The sequence below is a fragment of the Pieris napi genome, chromosome 12 (assembly GCF_905475465.1).
Source record: "Pieris napi chromosome 12, ilPieNapi1.2, whole genome shotgun sequence".
NCBI lineage: Eukaryota > Metazoa > Arthropoda > Insecta > Lepidoptera > Pieridae > Pieris > Pieris napi.
Window position 1 is genome coordinate 12,784,748 of NC_062245.1, and position 24,130 is coordinate 12,808,877.

General features: G+C 34.9%; 1 protein-coding gene across 3 annotated transcripts in view; it reads right to left on the reverse strand.

Annotated features, from left to right (window-relative positions):
* Window positions 1–24,130, reverse strand: part of LOC125054300 (ecdysone receptor) — a 111,289-nt gene that overhangs the window by 60,015 nt on the left and 27,144 nt on the right. Inside the window, exons 1-2 of one of the 3 annotated variants that reach the window (XM_047656096.1) lie at window positions 23,561–23,826; window positions 11,453–11,497 (exon numbers count right to left, since the gene is read on the reverse strand). The gene's annotated coding sequence lies outside the window, so the exon portion shown is untranslated. Of the gene's footprint in view, window positions 1–11,452; window positions 11,498–23,560; window positions 23,827–24,130 lie in introns of those variants that run through there. The other 2 variants (XM_047656098.1, XM_047656097.1) reach the window with 2 other exon arrangements.

The following is a 24,130-nucleotide window of genomic DNA, read 5'->3' on the forward strand; positions in this document are numbered from 1 at the left end:
TGTATATGCCATGTCAGTGCTTTCAATAAGTTCATTTTAAAAAAGCTCTCTAGTAAGATTTAGAGTTTACCATTCAATTACACACAACATATTATTGAAAAACAAAAATTATGAAAAAGATATTTAGACTGAGTACTTAGGGTCGATTCGACCAAACAAGAGTAAATCTTAATCTTAGAATAAATCGTCAGTTAATCGAGAGTAAATAAATTTTACGTTTTACCAACTACAAATTCTAAGAATAGTGGGCTTATTCGGGAATTGCAACTATACCGCCGTTTCGCACGGAATAACAGCTATTCCTAGAATAATTTAATGGCGTCAGTCAGTCCAATCAGCTGATTTCTGTCATTTCACAAATATGTATTCTGTGTTTTAATTTCAAGTCAACGCAACGCACTAAATTAATAGTCTGGCATTGTATAATGAAACGTTTAAACAATTTAGTATTTATTTATTTATTAATTATTTTTAGATTTTTTTATTTTCTATAATATTAGAATGAAATTCAACTAGGCTCAACAGAAGTTCCTTTTTAGACGAAAGCCTCAAACTAACAAGAAATAAAAACTTTTTGTCGTCGTTTGACACCTGTTAAAAGCTACTTTTTCACACTATAATACGGCAAAATCGAGTTGACATGATGTATGCTCTTACACTGTCCCGTTGTAGAACAACATTTATTTGCCGAGTTTTATTTTCGTTCACCATTTTCTTGCTATTCGCGTATTGTTATTCCTAGCGCAATTATACTATTGATTACGTGGACAAACGACTATGGATTTACTCGAGATTAAAATCATGGAATAGATTATTCTTGGTATAGTTACTCGTGTATAAATTGAAGTTAGGTCGAATCGACCCTTAGGAAATTAGTAGAAAAAATATTCTATCGTGGATACCTAGTTATTAAAAAGTGGATAAACGTTGTGTTTACTTAATTTTATTTTTCTGTGCTAATGCCAACATTGACAACCCCACCAAAATAGGTAAAAATTTAGTCCGCTTCTAGACTTTGTGTTGCCGCCGTCGCTTTCATGTCAAAGGTCGCCGCCACTGCCCATGTTCTACAGAAAAAAATAAGTTTCCGGGTGCTCAGAACGGACGCAAATAGATTATGTTGTCCTCGCAAGGAAGAATGTAGTCGTAAGGATAGGTAGATTTTATAAAAATTGTAGTAAGTAATAAAAATATACCTAGTTTATATTATTACTAGCTGGCCTGGCGAACATCGTACCGCCTAACAGTCGATTCTTTATTTGTTTAAAATACTTATTCTGCTATTCGGGACACCGGTCTAGCTAGTAAGATAAAAAAAGAAAATTGATAAGACAACAAATACATTATGTCAAAAAATTAAAAATTTACCTTCCCGGAACCCCTCCACTAACACTTGAACTTTATGCTATGGTATTAAAGTTCAAATTCACTTTTAAGTATTATTACGAATATTTTGTATGGGAATATAGAAAAGTGTTGTTTTTAGACTGATTCACTCAATTTTATTTTAATTTTTCTCCGTAAGAACCATCTTCGTACTTCAAGGTATATTATTAAAAAAAATCAGACAAATCGGTCAAACCGTTTTCATGTTATGTCGTGACAACGGAAAACGGGTTTCATTTTTATATATATAGATTACCTATTATACCTTTTTAAAGGACATTGCACTGCAAAATTGGAAGTGGGTGATTTTAACAAACTTGAAACGTGGAAAAGCTCCAAATATGAGCGACGTCATATTGAGAATTGCAGTGTCGGTTTATCAACTTCTATCGTACCTACTCTAGTAGCGACTATTGTCTTCAGCGATGATTTACTAAATAAATAAAAATAATCGTCGTGTAGGTACGACGATTATTTTTCTAAGGAATACAATTTTGTTGTAGTAGGTACCTACATCGTTTCTTACTTACACATACTTTAACGACAGTACCTACGTAGCAAAGCGCGCCAGTCACGAGTACGACAAGTTGCCTAAAAAATGTACCTACGCACACTGTAATGAAATCTGCTAATCTCAACACAATGCCTGTAGCCTGCCTGCTATTATTGGTTGATGAACATTGTACATTGGTGAATGCTCCAGGATAGCCCGCAAGCCCCCACAAATAGCAATAGGCTAATAGGTATTTGCAAGTCTTGCGAGACTTGCAAGACTCTTGCAGCAAGATCAAGACCAAGACCAAGACTGAGAGCGCAATACCAATACCAAGACCGAGACCAGGTGTATTGACGCAAGACAATACCAAGACTGGCCTAAGTCTCGTCTTGGTCTTGCATTTGGGCAACACTACTTAAAACGTGCTTGGAAATTAAAATATGCTTTTAACTAAAACTGTAAGTCGATCTAAGAATTGATAAAAGTATGAAATATATCACCATAACCAAAGATATGACACAATAGAATTAAATAAATAATAGTCGAACAGTAGTCAATTATTGATACGATCAAACTATAAAGGGATCTACGAGTGTATGGGCTTAGATCTTAATATAGAAACTGGTTTCATTTATCGCTATTGTTATGAAATACATAAGCCATCTGATTACATCTTGCCCAAACACATCTCAGCGATTTCTCAATAACTGGCGCGTAAAGAGCAATAATCGTACAGCTTGACTCTTGAGAGATTAATGAAGTCGACATTCGGATTTAAGATAACCGAGCGGTGGTTACAAACATCCGGTCGCAAAACTTAAAATAAACACAGGAGAATCTAAAATAATTTTGTGTGTTTAGATGAGATTATTTTATTTTCAAAGTTCGATAATTTCCAAGACTGCATTATCAGTCCTTATTCAAATTTGTCGTAGGTTTAAATAAAACGATTAAATCATTTACGACTTTGTAAATCTTACAACGCTAGAAGTCCTTCATCGTGTTCTGGTCTCTGCATGACAAGTGCCAAGCATAAATAAACGTGTTATTTAAAACCTCATAAAACTTATGAGTAGGTACATTACTCATAAGCTTCAAAAGTGCACTTGACTCCAATTATTGAAGATCTCCATGGTGTCCTTTGGGTATTTTTATGGCTGCTGTAAATAACCACGTACAGCCACACCCAGGTTGACTTTATTGCTACCTAGGCATGCCTTCGTTTAGATTATGTCTAGAAATAACTGGCTACCTGCTCACATTTATTTAATATTATAGTTCGGAAAATTGTTGATGTTAAGTAATTATTATTAAATTTAAGTATATACCTATTTATAGTAACCGTACTTTGCATTGCAACAATAATGTTTGATAATAATAATTAGGCATTATAATGCAGTTGAACAATTACTCTGAACTAGCAAAAACGGGAATAATTTGTCAATCCGTTACGACTTTGTCACGACAACTTTGTTTTACAATTAAACAAAATTAAAGTAATAAATTATTTCTTTTAAAAAAAATACTGAGTTTGCCGGCGTATAGAGAGCAAACATTCATATGTAAAATGGATGTAATTCGTTAAGGAAAAACAAATTCTTATCCTAGGTGATAAGTTTAAGCTAGAATATCTTAGTATTCAGTGTGGAAACTCCAGAGATTCTTTGCTTTACGTGGCGCCACAAAGTCATCTTTACAAGTTGAATTTTGCATCTAAATGTGCAATCGCCGACACCCGCTGGAACTTATCCACTTTTATCTACAAGTACAAGGTTTTGCTATAATAGGAAAATGTAAAATTGCACACAGAACCAGCGATTACTTATTTTAGGACCACTGTTAATTTTCTCTTTGTTTTTGTATACCTTACCTACTTATAATAAGAAGCAAATTCCATAGACCTCCCATAGTCTAAAGACTTCAATACTTTAATACGAAATATTATAATGACGATTTCGAATTTTTGAATAAATCATAAATTTAAATATACTCGTAAATAATTTCTTAAGAAAGTTATTCCTAATTCATTACAATGAATTAAAATCATGCCGTATATGAAGGATACGTATTTTCGGAACGATCGTTTTACTAAAGAAACGAATATTAATATCACGGTAAAGGAAGAAATAACACTGGGTTTTATATTTTACTGTCGATGGACGCAAATAAAACTGACATAAAACAATGAATATTTGAGAACAAAAGAGCACTCGATTTTACTAGCGCATAGAATAATATGACTTTTATTTTGATTAAGGAACTTCCTCTCAAATATATCGCAGTATTTTATACATTTTATGTCAGAACAATTTATATTTAATGTTATACTATTTCACATTACTGTTTACTTATAATAAAGCTCAATATTTTAATCGGTATTATTTAGCTAGCTTTAGAAAGTTAGAATTATATGTATTTATTTTATTTCGATAAAACATAGCTTGTATTATATACAGTGTAATTAATAATACAAAGCAGCAGAATGTAAATTAATTTAGAAGAAATATTGTCACGTTTCTATGCAAGGACATGTCTGCTACGGATTTTGTAGAGGGTCTACGACCGGGCTTAGCGTAGCGAGGACTGTACCCGAAAATTTAACATGATCAAAATTTTAACAATATTATTGACTTTCATACTCGTATAAGTAAACTATAATAACATCTCTATTAATCCTTATTTTATAAATATAATGCGTAAATCTTTGTCTAGTTATGGTTTCGCGAACTACGCCTATTGATAAGGCATAAAACGAATTTTAATGTTACTTTGAAAATAAACACGGCCTTATTATAAAACGAGGGTTAAAGTTGTTGCAAAACTATCGTAACCATGGTAACAAACATAATACTAACTTAAATCCACATTTAATAACAAGACCAGTATTATCTTACATACACGCAATCGAATTTAAGAAAAGTTTTCTAGTAATCCTTTAAAACGTAACGAAATAAGCCATTCTTAGCGCCGCTATTCAAGTCTTGTATCGATCCGTCGCGCGCCCTCATTTGGCTCGACTGCGCCTACAAAAGATACCAAAGTATATGCAGGTTAGTCGGACGTAGTAATCAAATTGTTTAGAGCAGTTTTTGGAACGAACATATGCTCTCCTTTTTTTTGAGGCTACGTTACGTAATGACATGAATAACAATGAGACATCATAAATGTTTGGACCCATCTTCAGCGCGTAATTCTAAAGCGATTTTTCTGGGAATTCCTAGCCCGGCTATTTGTCACTCCAGGTTATACTAAAAACTCCACTAATACCCAGTAGGTTAAGTTGGATGCTGCATTTTAGATTAATTAGTAAAAACAGTCACGAAACATTGAAATGTCTTTTTGTGTTGTTAATCAAATCTATTTATTGAATTATCTGTGACTTGGGCTATTTGAAGCATCTGATAGTACATTCACACGTCTGAAACAATGCATATGGTGTACATAAATTAACCTTAGCAGTATGCACTGTGTTTATTCAGGACCATCTACATCTGTAGTTGATTACCTTTCGCCATCGCTATTTATATTACACCCATAAATCCCCCCTCCCCCTGCATCTCATTTTGCAGAACAGCAACATTCACCCTAATTGAATTTGTGTTATTTTTGCTCTTGTGGAAAATTGGCTTTGTGCATTCGCAGCGTGAGAAAGTGCTCAAGTTGCTCCTAACACGACCAGGGTATAATAGACCGTAGTTTCTTCTATCGGATTTGTATGCAAATGTCTTTTATTACTGGTCGTGGTTCCCAAGTTTGTGAATATATGGTTGCGTGTATCGGAAGCTGTTATTTGCAAGCTGCTATTTACATTTGCATTATTATATGTTTGCGTTGTTCTTCAAATTAAAGGACCAAGAAACCTTAGACGACGATCTAACGGTTCGTATACTTTTACTCTTGAAATCATTTGAAAATTTTAAAGTAGTGCCTATTGCATATCGTATTTCGTACTGAAGGCGACAACCCATGTATTATTCAACCATACAAGTAGATACTAAAGAGTGAGGTGACTGATTACTCGGTGGGAACTTCGAAACAAACAAAATCCTAGAGGCATAATTATGCACTGTACACTTGTACAGTGTACTCACAGCTTGATTTATTGCTTTGTAATTTTAGTAATAAGCAGTGTTTACATTGAACAAACATGTGCTATTACCTTGTAATATAATGTTCAAACTGAACACGTAATTGGCATGTTTGTTCTATTACAAAAAATATTGTCTTCAGAATGTAAATGTAATGAACACGAATGTTGAAAATTAAGGAAGGCATTTTTTGTCAAATATTCTAGGCCCTTTAAATAATAAATATTTTATTGAAAAGCTTTAAATTACAACTGCTATTCGTAGGTTCTACGCAAAGCGTAAAGTTTCGTGAGAGGCGAGATTAATTCAATGTATTACAGAAAATAAAAGAGTAAATATACAATACAATTTAAGGATGTATACAGGAATTTAAGACCAATAATTTTCAATTTACTATTATTGAAAATTGTATAGGTAATATTAATAAATTATACGTTGAATGCTAGACTACTACAATGTATTTTAGTGCGCTGTTTTATGTGAAATACTTTGTAGGGAAAACAAGCGTCAACAATAAATGTTTATATGTAGTTATTTCGTAATTTGCATAAAATAAAAATGCAAGCTTTTCGAACTTATTTTTGTTTAAACTTGTATAAATCATAGAAGCAAAACAAACTTCTTAAATCCGCGATACACGCATCCTGTGGCTATCTCAATTTCATTATTAATTTATTCTAATCTGCATTACCTATGTGTGCTCCAATACAAGAAGATGCTTCCTTTCCCTAAGCGTCGTGATACCACGATATATTTAGAACAAATTTACCACCTATGCCTATGGTCAGCTTAATTACGGCTTAATAGAAAGAGGTATTTAGATCTAGACATGTATATAGCCTGTGTGTCTATAATATTTAAGGCCAAAAGCCTATGCTTTGCTAGTTTAACGTTCATTCTTGAAATGTATTATGCATAAATATGGATCTTGTTCCAATGAATTCGTAATAATACATAAATATGCATTATGTATTTGCGCAAAACAGACGTACAATTTTTCATAAAAATATACAACGATTTTCTGACTCGCTTTACATTCTTCAAATAGCTAGCGGTGTGTACTGTGTGATACACAGAACGCAAGGTTTTGCCGGTTGAGCCAGACGGCCTGTTGCCCTGATAGAGGTGACCTACCCGTGACCTTTGACCTGGGAGCCTGTAACCTACATCCTGCACAATCGATACGCACTTTGGAGCTTCGTGCCTCCGTTGAATCATAAAGAACTATTTACATTACAAGTGAAGTAAGTGTCCGGTTGTTAAAATGTGTGATATTCAACACATTTTTATGTATAGTGTTCATTATAGCAATATCCTTCCATAGTTAATGCATAGCACAAACTGTAATACCTTACAAAAGACTAAATATCAAATTAGTTATTATCAGTGGCTAAGCTTAGTTTTCTTAATTTGACATCGTGACGTCATTGCGAGAAAGGTAGGCGTTTGGAGCTGTTTGTTTTATGTCAAATGTTATTCGAGACAGTGAAGTTGTAAACAAATTTAGTAATATAAATATAGGTCAGCGAGTAGACGGTCAAGTGAATGTAATGTTATACTTATCGAATTGCAACATAATGTGGCTGATATGAAATATTTGTGCCGCGCAGAATTTACTTTAACATATACCTAGGTGTAAAATACACCTTCAGTTTTGGAAGACTCAACGTGATCAGTTGTTTGTGCTTTTTAAACGCATATACAATATACATATGTACGGCCAGTACTCAGACGAATTGAAATGATTGAGTACACACTCATGATACATAACTTATGACAGGGTTGTTATATACGAAACGTGGGTATATAAATCCAAATTATCAATATGAAAAAAGAACAAGGTTAATACGCGGCCCGAAGTAATAAGGAATGATAAAGGCATATCGCTTCTAAAGTATATTTATATGTATATAATACATAGCCGTCGTTTATGATTGAGTCAATACGACTCGTGATTATTATTTCATTACGAATACCGTAATTATTGCGATCCGCAGAGTTTACAGAGTTCCAAAGTTATTTTAAGAGAGGTATGTGGCGGCTGCGCGTCCCAGTCACGCCCTCATACCCTCTGTACTTGAACTGGTTACTTTCAGTTTCGCTCATCTAGCCTGACCTACCCGAAACGATATCCTATGTAGCAATTGTACCTTATTTAACAGAACCTTAAAAGTCTGCTGGCTTTCTATGCAATGCCACAAGGATTTTTGCTATAACAACACTACGACATGGCCTGGTCGAACAATATCATTTAATAAGGATTTATATTAATTTTGTTTAGCGAAGAAGGAAAACATATGGAAATTACATATAGAAAACAAATTATTGGAAAGCCAAGTCGAAAGACAAATACAGTATCGATGTTCTACATAATAACATATTGCGTCGATCTCTTCACTTATTATTCTTCGTCACTCTCATAATTATAGTTATATATAGGACTCTGTCAAAGAAAATGAAATACAGCGAATACTGTCCAGACATGAGCCTTCGTTGACATCTATTCAAATAACCTAAAGGCAAAATACGTGATGTTTAATCCAACATCCATTAGCCGTAATAAAAACACGGGTACTATCTTATCCGAGGCAAATGACCCCAGTCGGTACTCTTTCATAACAATAAGATGCATGTGACCATTACGACCTGTCACGATGCGTGAAAAAACATTAAAAATAACAGTAACAAACGAGTAAACTTAGTTTTAATCAATCGAACAATACTTTACTATGAGTTTTAATATATACTAAAACAAATAAAAAGATCGCTTATCCTAATACTATATTATAACCGAAAAATCTAATTAATTATTATTAATACAATACGAGGTCGAAGTATTACAGAGTTAATAATGTTCTTAAATCCAAAACAGAAGCAAGCTTGGAGCTTTGTTACGTGCCTTAGTGGTTTGTTGGATAGCTAATCCTTTAATTTTCTCTCAGCTCGGAACAGTGTTCATTGTGTGACTTGTGCTAGTCAAGAGCCAACAAGGATTTATATTTATATTTTTATTTAATGCTTGTTTGCAATTTTTCATTATGGAGATGTTACTATATATCTATAATTTACTTTTGAGGATCTGGATTACAAAATACACCAGAAATATTTTTACTTCATACAAAAAGTATTATAAGCTTAATTTCTAATCAACTTAGTTTGTTTCCATTTGATTAAAGTTTGCATGTAACCTCAATTCTTAAGGTAACATGAGGTCACGCCTTTTCATGCTATATTTGTCAACTCCCGATAACAATTTTATACCTGCCGTATTTTGGCACGATATTTCACTGACGTTGATAAATTTACGATCGCCTTTTGCTTTTTTTCAAGTTCATGATTTTGTCATTAACATCTTGTAGCGGGCATACGAAAAACATTTACATTTTATTCAAGAAATAATGAGATTTATTAAGTTTTAAATATATAGAATGTTTAAATAAGGAACGGTGTTCTTCGCATGGAATGAGGTGGTTGGGTTGTTCTTAAACGTTTAAATAACTAAAAGCATACTGAAGTATTGGTTGATGTACGTAAACATTGACGTCATTAGACGCAACGATTGCATCAATTTCAATGTGTTCAATAATTGTCGATTCCAATGTTTATTCAATGGACCGTTGGTGGCCACCGCTCAACCCAAAAGGATTACGCACTTTGTACATATTTAAATGCAATACCCTGTATCGTCTGTCTTATTATTCCCTTGAAATGTTTTAGACGAAGACTGCTATAACACCTGGACATTTTCAAAGTCAAATCTCGATATTAAAGGATCGTTATATGAATTATTGAATATATCTCTGACGCAGGGATTCGTGTACTCGAGCGTTTGATAAAACTGAAGTTTCGTAAGTCAAGAAATTGTGACGCCGGTGGTGAACCGCGAAAGAGCTAGCTAACAAGAGAAAGTGACTTCAATACTATTTATCTCCGACCGCAAATAGATAGCGAGCTAATGACAGCTGGTTCACATCGACTTTCATTTAATGATACGGCTCTGGAGTCTGGATGTTGAATATGTTGTAAATGGCCGTCGCATTGCAAACCAGTTGGAAATTTCTCTAGTGACGAAGTTACCCGACATGTTTCTAGGCGAGAGGCAAAGAGTAGGTCTAGACTTTAGGCGCCGCACTATTTAGCTCTTTAACTATACTTATTATTTAATATCCTTTCGCAACAATGTTACATCACAACTGTTACCTTACAATAGATTTTAAAAGATGGTAAACCAATTTTAAATTAGTTAAGTTAATTTTTTAGTTTTTTCTTTAACTAGGGTTGCCTGGAAGAGATCGCTTATTAGCGATAAGGCCGCCCGTTGCATCCCTTATAATTTTTTTTTTGTATTGTGTTTGATTTATTGTTTTTTGCAACGAAGTGTTAATAAATAAATAAAAAATAAATCGCGTGAAGTAATAACATATTGTAATTGGGCCTAGGGCAGATAGATGATGATGAAAGATTAGAAAGTATTTTAAATTCTAAATATCTGCCGGTTGCGCCTCGTGCGCATTTTCTGTTTATCTCTATTTTCTCGCTAAGAAACAGCCAAGTAAAGTCGCATTAAATACTACCTCAAAACTGACTGCGACAATTGCATAATTTGTATATAACCGAGATATGTTTTGTGAATTGTCTATAGATATGTACCCGACAAAACATCGACAAGCGCGCGGAAGTATGTAGGACGTATGCGCCGGCGGCGATACCTTATCTCACTGGGTTAATAACCTATAGCCACGTATTGGGAATATCACGCAATCAAACGCTTATCACCGCACTAGTTCATCTTCAGTATCGACTTCTTGACATATAATGAACAGATACGTCTCGTAAATTCGAAAACAAGTCTGGTCAACAGTGATGTGTGGGGCGGACATATTATCTTCTTCGATACATTTCATACCACCGTTCGAAGGTACGTAGGTACTACCGTTTTAATGGAACGGCGCAGATTAAATTTATGAAACATTTTTCGCATCGTGTAAACCGTTACATGTAATTTTATTAGAAAACATAACAATTTTATAGGAGACGGGCAATCAAGGTGTGCGGAGCAATATTAATAGCTAACATAAATCTTCGGATAAATATACCATAATTTTAAGATGTTCTAAATGATTAGTTAGCGTTTTAGAATTATCTAGATATAGATTATGAAATAAAAGGGTTGAAGAAAGCCAGAAAGCACGTTTCAGAATGCTGGCGGCGATTCACGACTTTTCAATCGATACGAGTTTTAATATTGAGGTCAATGCACTTTTTGCTAGTAATTATATATTTAATTTTTTAAAATACTTAATTGTTCTTTCGTAAGACTTTCTTTAACGCTTTTGATATAATATCACTGTGGAACTTTAAAACAAGAAATGCTTTTCTTTTTTCGTCCTTAAAATACAAGTCGAAATTTAGGATGTACGAGCATATGTGTATAGAAATGGTATACGTAAATCGCAAAGAAAAGCTTTTGTAGAGTACATACCACTGGAGGCGTTTTCCGAGGCGAACAGCGGGGTGGCGTTATAATCTGAAAGTTACACAACCAATTAAATGTCTAATTGTAACAAATTACATTAATTACAATACTAATTTAAGCCGAAGTAATTGCAAATTATCTTGAGAAATTGAACAGTCTTAGCCTGTGATCTTTCACTCTGATAATAACCTTCATTATATAAGAAATATCGTGTTTCATTCTCAATATTAAATAAAATATTCAAGATACTCTTTTTCTATTTTAAAACTGAACGTGTGTATAAAAGGCAGTTCTTTGAAGACCTTGAGTGTACTTTAAATTAAGTAAAAGCCATTGGTATTTTATGTTAAACTATAACTGTTTATTACCTTAAAAATAATAAAATACACTATATGTATTAGAAGTCACAGAACATTTTGCTCTATTGTGGTTTAAAAGTTCCGTTATAGTATTTAATAAACTACATTGTAGTTTATTTTCGTAAGTAAAATAAAGTAATAAACAGTTTATACCGATAAATTTTAGTAGAATTTAGTAATATTTAAAATAAACGTATTTAGCTATAAATAAGATGGCAATGAAGCCGTCGAAGACCATTTATTATTATTAGAATGGATAAAATAGAGTGATGATTGGTTAATACCTACATTATTAGCTCGTCATAGTCACAAATGTATATTTAGAAACAACCTTTGCAGGGATAATATATTTGATTGGCAAATCGCCTGCTCAGTCTGGTAACGTTACAAATAGATAGCTTATCTACGATTTTGCTTTGGTTTATACCATTTTACGAAAATAACAGCAGTAAAAGGTCTCTTTGGTCATGGCGATGGTATGCGTACAAATAAATGTCACAGCCTACGTAGATATATGGGGCTACATTTTATATACCAGCATCATAAACGAACGAAGCGTTTGTAGAACGACCACAACTCGATTCATAGCTATGTTCAAAAAGTCTATTGTCTCTGACTGCCTTTTTGCAACATGGGCTATGGCATGCAAATGTGTGAGGTTGCAAATACACTAGCCGCGTAAGTGTGAGGGTAGGCAGTTCTAGACACGTTTAATTTAAGTTTACGCACACAGACACAGATTGCGCGGGTATGCGCGGGTTGCTGGCCTCGTGATGTTAAGTTTTGTTGCTTTTAAAATTCAAAGTGAAATCTTTGCTGTTTAAAGCGAAAATGTTGGGCGGCCTATAGATTTTTATATTTTACAAGCGCGTCCCTGCTTCGCACGCTCCTTTTTTTTAAATGTTTTAGCAATAAATTTACTCTGTAATATTTTGGCATAATGTAGCATTCTAATAGTAAAAGTTTTTAAATTTATTTGTTTCATCTTTCCTCCTCACAAACTGTATAGATTATTACATTTAATCTGAGAAGATTCCAATATTGTGTAACGCAAACCAAACCACTAAGCATACTTAGTACATAACATATTATATTGAACAAAATATTAAAATTCACACTCTAACGATTCAGAAACACGCAGTCCAAATTATTCCTGACCTATAGCAACATGGCTACGAGGCATAGCACACTCTTCCCCCACTGACTGTACTCGCGACTTTTTCCGAGCACTCTAAATGTACACTTGTTTCCTCTCTTATAACCACACATAATATTATTTTACACGCACGCGCGTTTTATATACATATTCTCTACACTGACTCAGGGTTCACAAACTAGCAACACGGCTCTGAAAGTGAAGGTTTTGAGAATCAAAATTAAGATTGAATTACAGGTCAGCGATGTAAGGTTTTATGTGACAAATAAAAACTTGAATATCTTCAGATTTGCCTGAGGCAGTTTTCAATACGAACTATTCATTATCTAAATGAAAAGCGAGTCTTTTTGTTTCGCATAGCTGCAGTGCGGTCTAGACATTGTTCTCCTGTCGAGTAGAGACAGACAGCCCTATAACTGCGGGCCAGGGGGGGTGGGGCGAGGGGGGCTTGAATCCTGACCACGCACAACCAGGCTCTCCTTCCCCGCTATCGGCCTATATTTAGCATTTCACCGAACATGCCACATTGCAACCGCATTTTAAAACTCCACAAAGGGCGTTTAAAAGGCGAAATCGATAAACATTGGACTATTTCCAATTTTTCGTTTTACTTACGGATGTTAGGAAATTATTTTTTGGGTAATTTTACCTAATGTGCTTATTGATATGTACTAAGCAATAATTGAACCAACGCTTACGATTTTGAAATGGTAATGTATGACAGTAAGTGGGGGAAACCAAGCTTTTTAAGCAATCCATATCTTCCTTGCCTTTTAGACATGTGTTGCATTGAGAAAATGTTCTTAATAATACGTTAATAAATAGGTCACTGTAATTTTTGGTTTTACTAGTATTTATTTTATTTGACGCTTAAATAATTCATGTAGCAAATAAAACCAACTAGGTCACTCCAACGATCTATATATTATACAATGTAGTTAAATTCTGGCCAAGACTCAATAAATAAATAAACTTATGTTGGTATTCAATAGCCCACTAAGGCTAATAGTCAAATTGTTGTAATTCAGATGTTCAGGCTGAAGTTGTTAACCTACTTAGATTCAATAAATCGTTTTTGAAAGTTTACGATACCTAGATATGCTAGACATAAACAAATAAAAAAATATCGCAGAGAGATCGGAATTTAAGATCCGAGTGAAAGCACTATGTATTCCATCGGCAACATTCTTGTGAATAAAGTTCTCGAAAGAGAAATTGAATGCAGCGCGTCGATGTGAAAAATAGGAAAGCCTCGGTCAGAAAAAACGTGTAAAATTCCCCGGCATCTGCAACATAAATCGATAATAGGAAGCCCTCCGACTAGTTCAGCAGTGCGTGCGAGCGACCTAATACACCCACCACGCCGGTCGTTGCAATGCGGGCTAAATATACTAGTCAGCATAGCGCGGGGCCGCGGCGAACGAAGCTTATGTCCCGACGACAACGTCCACAATGGCTTGTCGGGAAAAATAACCAGTTTATATCAGCGTGCGAGCGATTTGCGTCCTATTTGCCTTGAAATTCGCTACAGATTTGTCCGTCTTCGACAACGGAAGAAGGCCTTTTTTCCCTGAAGCGCTCGTGTTAATAACACAGCTAGGTGCATTCTCGCTGCAATTTCGCTCTCGGTCGGGCTCTGTGTTTGTGGCGCGCTGAAGATCAGGGCTAACGATCGGCGTGAGGCAGCCGTCTCTTTCCCGCGTATCGCCCTCACTCCGTAGGCCGCTCCGCACGTCTAGCAAAAGAAATGCTACAACTTTATCTGACAGCAACGCGACGCGACGCCGAGAGGCTTTTGTGCGTTTTCTATGTTTATGATTATAGCACAGCACGAACAAGGGGCCCTTTGAAAGCCTTGCTTGCTATTTCGCGACTGTTTTCTTTTTGTTTCAGGAGCTTTTATTGAGGCTTTAGCGCATACCGCCAACCGATGATGCAGCTGATACCAGCTCGAATAGTACAAGTCAACCATTACCTAGATTAAGAGTTTTTTGATCTATAAACATCGAACATAGATCTTCTCAAACTAATTGTTAGTTCATCATCATCATTCTAATGAAGTAGTCACAAATAACTCTCGACTGCGCAAGTACAACGTGCATTTAATTTTAGATCGAGCAGTGATAGTCTCTTTTAATTAAAGCTGTAGAAGGGTGAATTTGGCGTTTCGAGTACGATATTTACATTCGGGCACGTGTTCGGAGCTGAATGGGCTTGTCCTTGACCCTGACGCACGCGGCACGCACCGCCCAAACGCTGTCCCGCCGCTGCAAACGCCACTAGCCGTTGGCGGACCCCCCTACCGGCTACCCCACTAGTCTAAACCTCTGATCGATACCCGTTTCCTACTTACACATTTACAAAGCACTTATTTCCTCTGTCTGTAACCCTTAATTATAGACAATCGTAAATAATAATACTCAATAAGGATTTATTCAATTGCATTCAATAAAATAAATACAAACAGATATATACGACAAATTATCAGCCTGTAATAAAATAAAAGTCTGTGTATATAGACTTCCCACGGATAAAAGCCTCCTCCAAGGATTTCCAGAATTATCTAGAATATAATCAAGTATAAAATGGCCTTATTAGCCGAATTTATATTTGAATAGACGGCTAATTATTTGAAAAGTGTATCTAGGAATACAAGGTCATCAAAATTATGAACTCGTTTCGTTTTTAATAGATTTAGCGTAAAAAAATATCAGGGAAATACTGCTACACTAGTGTATATTGTTTTAGTATTTGTACAGCTACAGAATGTGTCAATGTGCGTGTGCAGCTAGTGACCGATTGCGTTATATAAGTTGTAACTAAACAACGCAAGCGTTGTGTTTGCACGATTTTCATTGCTTGTTTCCTCCGTAACGATTTTATTAACTCCATTTTGAACAGCAATGTACGTTTCTTAATATGAAAACGTTGATGGTCTTCGATCAATAGAATATCGTACAGTTGTCTATTATATGTTTGTTGCCAAGATAGACACGTGTCGCACTTCCGCTTCTGTCGTGAATTTCTTACCTATCGATTAGTTTTTTGAACATAAGTTCAAATAACTTGTTTAGCATCTCAACTCCATAATTTATACATTTGCCTTAAACGTTATAAGATATAGTTTGTAGGCGAAATGTAAATTGCGTAACTTTGAGCTAAACCTAAAAAATCAATACCACAACTGCGAAAAATAGTTTGTTCGATGCCACGCTATTAAAAGATATAGGCTAGGCTAGCTTCGAATTAAGAACTGGATTTATTTTAGGAACTGTGTCGTTTGAAAAACGTTATACCGGTTTTAGAGACAAGAGGTATTGTTCAATTTACATAAGCTTAAAAATCGTGAAGATTATTCAAAATAATCCGAGTCAAAACAACTTAGTCTTGTCAGAATAAATGCGTGAACGTTGTGTAAAAAGAAAAGTGTGCTTTATGTTGGAGCTCACTGTGAAAAGTTGGTAGGTATTTTAATTGAAATTAATAAGATATATAAAGTGGTATTTATTTAAATTTTATAAGGAAAAATGTTGACTTTGAATAATTATAGAGGGTATATATAATTTAAAGAACGGAGTATAACGTTATTTAATCTTATGCTCGACATATTCTTCATATATAGATTATGAATTCTCAATTATTTCTCTAAATAAATATTGAAATAAAGTCAACATCACGACATCTGTACTCCATCCTCATAGGTTCTTACCGGTAAATCCACTCTTTTCCTTCAAGTTTTTAGAAATCGGTTTCCAGAAATGCTTAAGAATATGAGTTTACATAATTATATGTTCTATGAAATAACATTCAACTACTAGATATCTTAAAGATTATTTTCAACAAAAAAGGCAAAAGTAAGTAAGAATTTTTGAAAACAGTTGTTATTTAGTAAGGTTGTAAAGATTTAAGAAAGTCTAAAGATAACTAAGCAAAGTTACAGAACTCTACCTTGGCCGATTTTTCCATCTTGACGCTACAATGGACATGTAGGTCGTCCGAGCACCATTGCCCATTGTCAATCATTGCTATGGTCTCGCGCGCTTGCGCAATGCCGAATATTATGCTCATCAGAGATTCATGGAGCGAGAGGATATTTTAATAATTGAAGAGTGAATTTAAGCAATCATTATTTCCAAAAAGCTTCGTGATCAGATAAGACAACCGGCCCTTCGTTACCAATATGAAACGGGAATCGAATTAAACCACATCAACACTCGCTAATTTTATACGCTGTCTTCGGAGAATAAGGAATGCACTTTTTTGCACTTGAATTCACGATGGCCCGAACACTATTGCAGTTTGCTTTTTGATATAGTCTACAAGAAAATCTACTACTAAATCACTTTAGAACTCACCTACTTGGTCTACCCAAAGCAGATAGTAGATTCTGCTTTAAAAATAATGAATTTAAGTTATCTATTGTAAGTGACTGAAAGAATGTGGTAATTTGGGCTTTTGTGATATTTTTCGTACTGATTAGCAAGTTGCAATGTTTCCAAAAATTATCGAGTTCGTAAAGCCTTAATTAAAGGTTCAACGACCTCAATAAGGGTCATTCGAGAAAAATTTTACGTTTTTTATAAATATGACACTTTTAAAACCGTTAATTTAAAAGGAAAGGAGGGTTAGGTTTTCTAGTTTAGTGTAATGTCTAGAGTAGACATACGCAGTAGGCACTGTGCTATTTCAAGCCAAGCAAACAGATTTATGATATATAATAAATACCAATTCTAATACTTCATCACTTTTTTCAATGCCCAGTGTTACATAATACCAGGGTAAGTACTAAATACAACTTGTAGTTTAGTGAGTTGAATGCGAAATGCCGGCACAGATACCGGTTCCAGTTTTCTAACGATTAAGCTTTACGTTTTATTTCGGTCAACGGCCCTCTGGCCTTATTGTGTGAGCTCCATTGACTTCCTTCCATAGGATTACTTAACACGGGAACATATAAAATAGGCCCCTTTAATACATTTATTATTAACCTATACATACTATTCAGCGCACGTGGCTCAAAATTATACTATTCAGCGCCATAGAAAATCTATGTTAAACCCGTCCAGCCCGTTTATTCAGCCTTAGATAAAAAATAATATGTTCCTATTATGTTTCGACACAAAAGAGCTGTTATAATATTAAATAGAACGTGTCGTTTATTTTTACGATACATGATTATGAAACCCACGCCCCGTCATCGTGTTTCACATTTTTTCATTTGGAGCTTTGTCAACATAGTTAAGAGCTAGTTCTAGGGCTTACTCGTATTGTACACTAAACATTAGGCGCGACCGTATTATTTGATCACTTGACATTAATTAATTGTCTAAGAAACACGAAAGAATAAGACAGGGTAATAAGATAACCAAATACTTTTAATAGAAAATGGTTTTTATTCAAGTCTCATGTGGAAACAATCGATTGTTCTGATCTATGACAAAACAATAGACATTTGCACGTCACATAATCACAATGTAAAATGTTGTTATCAATAGTTATGAGACGCGGCAATGTTTGGTCTAGGGCCTAGGCATTCAATCGAGTGTTGACCGCGCGATTCACCTTGAGACCGCACCTTATAACCCCACCGAAGCAAAAGGCGTCGCGGTCACATTCAGCATCAAACAAATGATACGCTTCAAAATTTGACCGCATTATAGAGTTTCGTACAATCGAAGACCGGTCCAGTGCTGTGGGTGAGCAAGATGTGGAATGCACGGGGACCGTCCCAATCGGCATTATTTGAAAGTATCGGTAATCGACTTAACGAAATCACCTCTCTTATTAATAAAGTCGGTTTTACCTACCACTTTGAATGCGTCATACCGTCCGCCATATTTGTCTATTTGTTTTTGCATTTTAGATATAGGTATGAGATTCATATATTTTCAACGATGTTCGGTAAGTTTTTTCCAGTACTTGTAGCGTAAAATTACCTATAATGATTATACAATAGAACAGGTTGAATCATATAGTTATAACATAATAAAATTATCATATTTTTTCAATAATACGTCGTCTTAGCAACAATCGGAACAAAAAGGTTAAAAACGTGACGTATCTTGTAACTTGATATTCAAAAAAGTCTTAATATACCTACAAAGTATAAACATAATTATTATGGCTATTCTTTTATGACTGTATATCAACCTGACCATTGATAATAATGATACAGACATGTCAACTAAGTAATCAACACTTAAGACAAGAGTACCGTCGCACGGGGTCTACGCGGATGTTCAATATTTGTTAAATAAAATCATATAATGTCCATAAATAGGTCCTCTAATTTTATGACACATCGGTAGGTTATGCGACGCAAATAGTTACATGAAAGTCATAAACCTGCTGCTTATCCGTGAAAGGAGTGGTAATCCACTTAATATATTTTATTAATTCTAATCCGTCTATCATAGTAACCAGATTTATTACGAATAATAAATCTTTTATCACGGAGTGAATCTATTAAATAGGCCCACGCACATAAATCTATGTATCCATTAGGAAACGCCCACCGCACGTATAACTTGTATTTGTTTTCGTCCCAGTCCCCAGCTCGAAGACCCCGATGTTTAACGGGCCGCTCCAATTCGGGAACCGAAATAACCCGTACGTGTCCCACTTACGGCTCAGTCCCCTGCGCGAGCGCAGTTAGCGACCAAAGCCCTCTGGATACCGGGATTTTTTGCCGCGTCTTCGGATCTTAACCCCGTGTTAGTGACCCCGAAAGCCTTTTTTGTAACTTCATTCTTGCATTCGAGTATTATTAAAATTTCAATCGCGTGCCAGATCGGGTTCCAATCACATAGGAAATTTTCGGATGACGTAACAATGCTTTTTGGGTCAATGAATGACATTGACAACGCTTTTGTACGCGATATGGGTAATTACTTTATTGATTATTTTCTAATACAGAGGAAATTGAAATAATTTGCTTTTTGAGGTCAATGTACTACACGGTGTAAAAACATTATTAATGTAAGTTGTCATGTTATACTCTATATTGCTGAAAAGCCTCTATGAAATCATTATAATTACATTATAAGAATAAATTTCGTATAACTCAATAAATTTTCCTTTACTATGTAATACAGTAGGTACATAAAAAGTTGATTACGTGATGTAAATGTGGCACGTCCCGATTCCGGGCAGTGGAACGTCTAGGCCCGTTATCTGGAACTATAGATATGTATGTATAGTAGCCAAATATCAGTGACGGGCGAGGTGAACGACCGCGCATCCGAGCACCTGCAATCGCCGACTGTTGACACAAGAAACTGACATGACGTCCGAAGTGATAATGAATGTCTCGGAGTCTTCCATGTCTATGTACGCATTACGTGTTTAGGAGTTTTTTTGCGAACACGCAGAAATGTGAGCAGCTGGGCGAAATCTCATTTTGACTGAAAACACACATACAAACTAGACATCAACAGCTACTAACTAGTGTTTCGCAACGAAAATCTTATATTCGAATAAAATCCATTTCAATTGAAATACGATTTTATTAATTATTGTAACATAAAAAGAAACATTTAAAATGTCATATTATATAGTAAATTAATTTCGTTTCGTATTACAGATGAACCCACGCAAAAATTATTATCGACTCGTCTAATCAATTGCTAAAACGACCTCAGAAGAACGAGGCGCTTATGAAAAAGCGTTTATTTAAAATGCTTGACTTTGGGTTTTTTAAGATTTATTATTTTGAGGACGAAGCATTGATTTCATGACCTCTACTTTAGTGAGAGTACATACAAATGAAAAATGGAAAAAATACTAGTTTACTAAGTTGTGTTTATCTGAAGAGTGATATTATGTTACTAGAGGGACAGATAAAAGTATAACAGATTTATTACGAGGCGATGTTTCCCGCGAATCGGGGCCACAGCCTTGTCCTGATTTTAAAAAATTGGCACATTTTTTTTCTATTCTTTACATCACGGCCGAAGTGCGGTCAACTTTAGAACATAACAACCTAACATTATTGCCATTGCTCCCAAAAGAACAATATTCAAGAATAGTCGACGTTTTAGAGTACAGGCCTAAGTATCCATGCATCGTTGCACGATGACAATAGGGTACAGATTATAATGTATTGATATTGTTAACAGGCGATGCAGCGTCGCGTCGTGACTGTAATGATGCCCACCATTATTTACAGGAAATTCTCTAGCCATATTGCATTAAATTGTAATTCACATTATGTACGTAAAATAGCAATGAACAAGACCGTTTGGGATATTGTTTCTCGATAGGACCTGTAAATACCAGTATTATAGAATATGAATATTGTATTTTATCCCAATTTCAACATATGGTATTCTTTAAGAAGTCTTTTTGAAGTGAAACTTCTTTAGGCGGATGAGGGTAAAAATTTTACGGAATGTCACGAAGATGTGCAGCGTTTTTGTCGAAGAAAAGGGAAAGAGCAATTTAGACCGATTGAGAGAGAGTGAGAAGGGTGAATTACCTTAAAGAAATTATATTTTTAAAATAAAAATTTCGTAAAGAGAATTTATGAAATATTAGTATTTTATATTTTATGCAAAATAATCGATTGAAATCCCAAAAGACGAATTGTAAATTAAAATGCCACGTGTTTTGGCACTTTTAATATTTTATTGACAATTAAATTCATTAAATTCCTAACATATCTTCCTTTTTCCCTCCGTCTAAGTCTCGGAAATCTTAAGTTTTAGATTTGTATAAATATGAACAAGAGTTAAAAATTAGTTTGCCAAAGAAGTTTCACTTCTGACATGTGTACTTTGTACGCACGCACTCTACTAAAACGATATAAAAATAAATTCGTTCGATTGACCTATCGACGAGTAGGTATAGAATGTAAATGAGACTTCAACGCTTCGCCTCGTAAGGTAAGATTAGTTCCAGCAATTAAAACAACTGGCGTTATGCGCTACGGGAAATATGATTTCACTTTTTAAATCAACAGAATGGTTTCAGTTTTTGTAGAAATTGTTTCCTTTCGGTAAAGTGCTGTTTTAAGTGTGTTCCTATAAATTTAACTTCTTACACAAGACTTTATTTCTCTTAACCGTCGTTCTACTGTTAATTCTCACTTGCCATTTCTACTTCTACCTTTAGGTTCTACCCAGCCCTTTTTTGTCTGTATAATGTACGGTATTTAGTTAACATAAAAAGCCGGTTAAAACGCTACATGATATCTGTTATCCAATGAAAGTATTAGCTGTAATGCTAGTTTATAGAAGTCGATACAATGTAATTTAATTTATACCGAGCTAAGCTGCACTAGTACTGACTTACTGGGGGAAGTGTTGTTGACCTAACAACTGCGATGTTTTCAAATAAAATTAACTTAAATGACTCGAATAATACGCTAATGTATAATGTATTTTCAGTATTATAAATGCAAAGGTGACTTAAATGATTTAAATTATGTATGTCAAAAGTGTTTTTATTTATATTTATCACGTAACCTAACAGAAGACATAACATTCCCACTGTATATTATAATTAATATAAATAGTGCGATGCTTACGCTGAACTGAGTTCGACAGGCATCCCACCATTTTATATTAATAATAATAGAATAAGTCTTAAGTAGGCAGCCATATTTTGAGACCGGTTTAAGATAGACCCGTTAATAATTTCAAGGCCTTCGATACGAGATGCTGTATAAGCTTGAGCTGTCAAAGTGACATTTTTCTATTGAAAAAAAAAACTAGTGAGACGGAGTTACAAAGCTATGAACCTATAAGTATTGGATTATAACTTCTGAGCTTCTTGTGCTACATATTAGATTTTAAATTAATCATAGTTACGTAATTATGAAGAGTTCTAATGATGTCCAAGTAGTTTGCTTGGCTTTGGAGTAAAACCGATTTGGATAATATACCTATTATGTTTTCTTTACGCAAGTATCACGCACTTAAAAATATGTTTTTACCGAATTAATACGCCCTTTTCTACTGTTTATTTTAAATGGTATTATTTGTCTGTTGACTAGGAACCCGTGAATATGGTTTCTGCACTCGAAATGTTGGATCTATGAATAAATAAAAAATGTATTGTGATAAATAAACCCATTTATATCGGATACTGTATTTTCATCTAAATCTAGCTTGTGGTTATTCTGGCTTTACAGCCTACTTCTGTTCTTACAGTAATTAACGTTTTTGACAAATATCTAGATTAATTGACAATTACGTCCTTTATATAAGAATAGAAACCTAGATGAAAAACTTGTGACATGCAAATTTAAATTTTTTGCTTAGTTAATAGAAATGTGACATGATCGACCCAGAACCTCTACAGAACACTTTCCAGTTGATCGCTTTTCGCTATAAATATTCAGCAAACGCGTCGCTGACATCGCTCTCACCTCGCGGGTAACCTACACACCATAAAAACTACCACATTTGGAGTTCTTCGTTATTATTTTATGCAGCCTCTACTTTAGCTACCATAGAGAATAGAATAGACCTGAAACGTTGGGTCAGACACGTTTGACGCCGATACTGAGATTAAATAGGGCGCTTTCGCCTAACCAATAGGCACACTTCCAACAAGAAAGTGGGCAAATGAAATTTCGGATTCGATTTGGGTACCAACCTCGGAGATACAGTTTGGGCTCAATTTTGACGGTCCACTGGCGGAGTCAGAAAGTATTTCGCGCGTCGAGTGGCGCGGTCATTTATCCATCACTGCACATCCGCAATCGGAAACACGATTTCACTGTCACACAAAGTCACAACACAAGTGAAACTACTGAAGACGAGGTCGATTTGGCGTGAGCCGAAGCCTGAAAGTGGAAGTGCAGGAATACGAGCGACGAGACAACGCGCGTGAATTGCCGCCGCCGACTGAACGCCGAACGCTCGCTCACAACTACACGCGCAATGGCGCACTCACACCGCAGACTAGTGCCGCACAGAGGCACCGTGTTCGTAGAGAACGCTCAACGCTGATTAGTCTCTACATGGTATATGTGAAGTATATTATGTCAATTGCCATTGGTCAAAAGTTAGAAACTCGTATACATATATGTATTAAGTATCCAAAATTGTTTAAGCAGTTATAAATTCACAAACGATATAAATATGTTTGTAAAGCTTACATTCTGGATTCATCTTTGGAGATAGAAGATAACTTTACATTTGAAACGCTTTTACGATAACATAT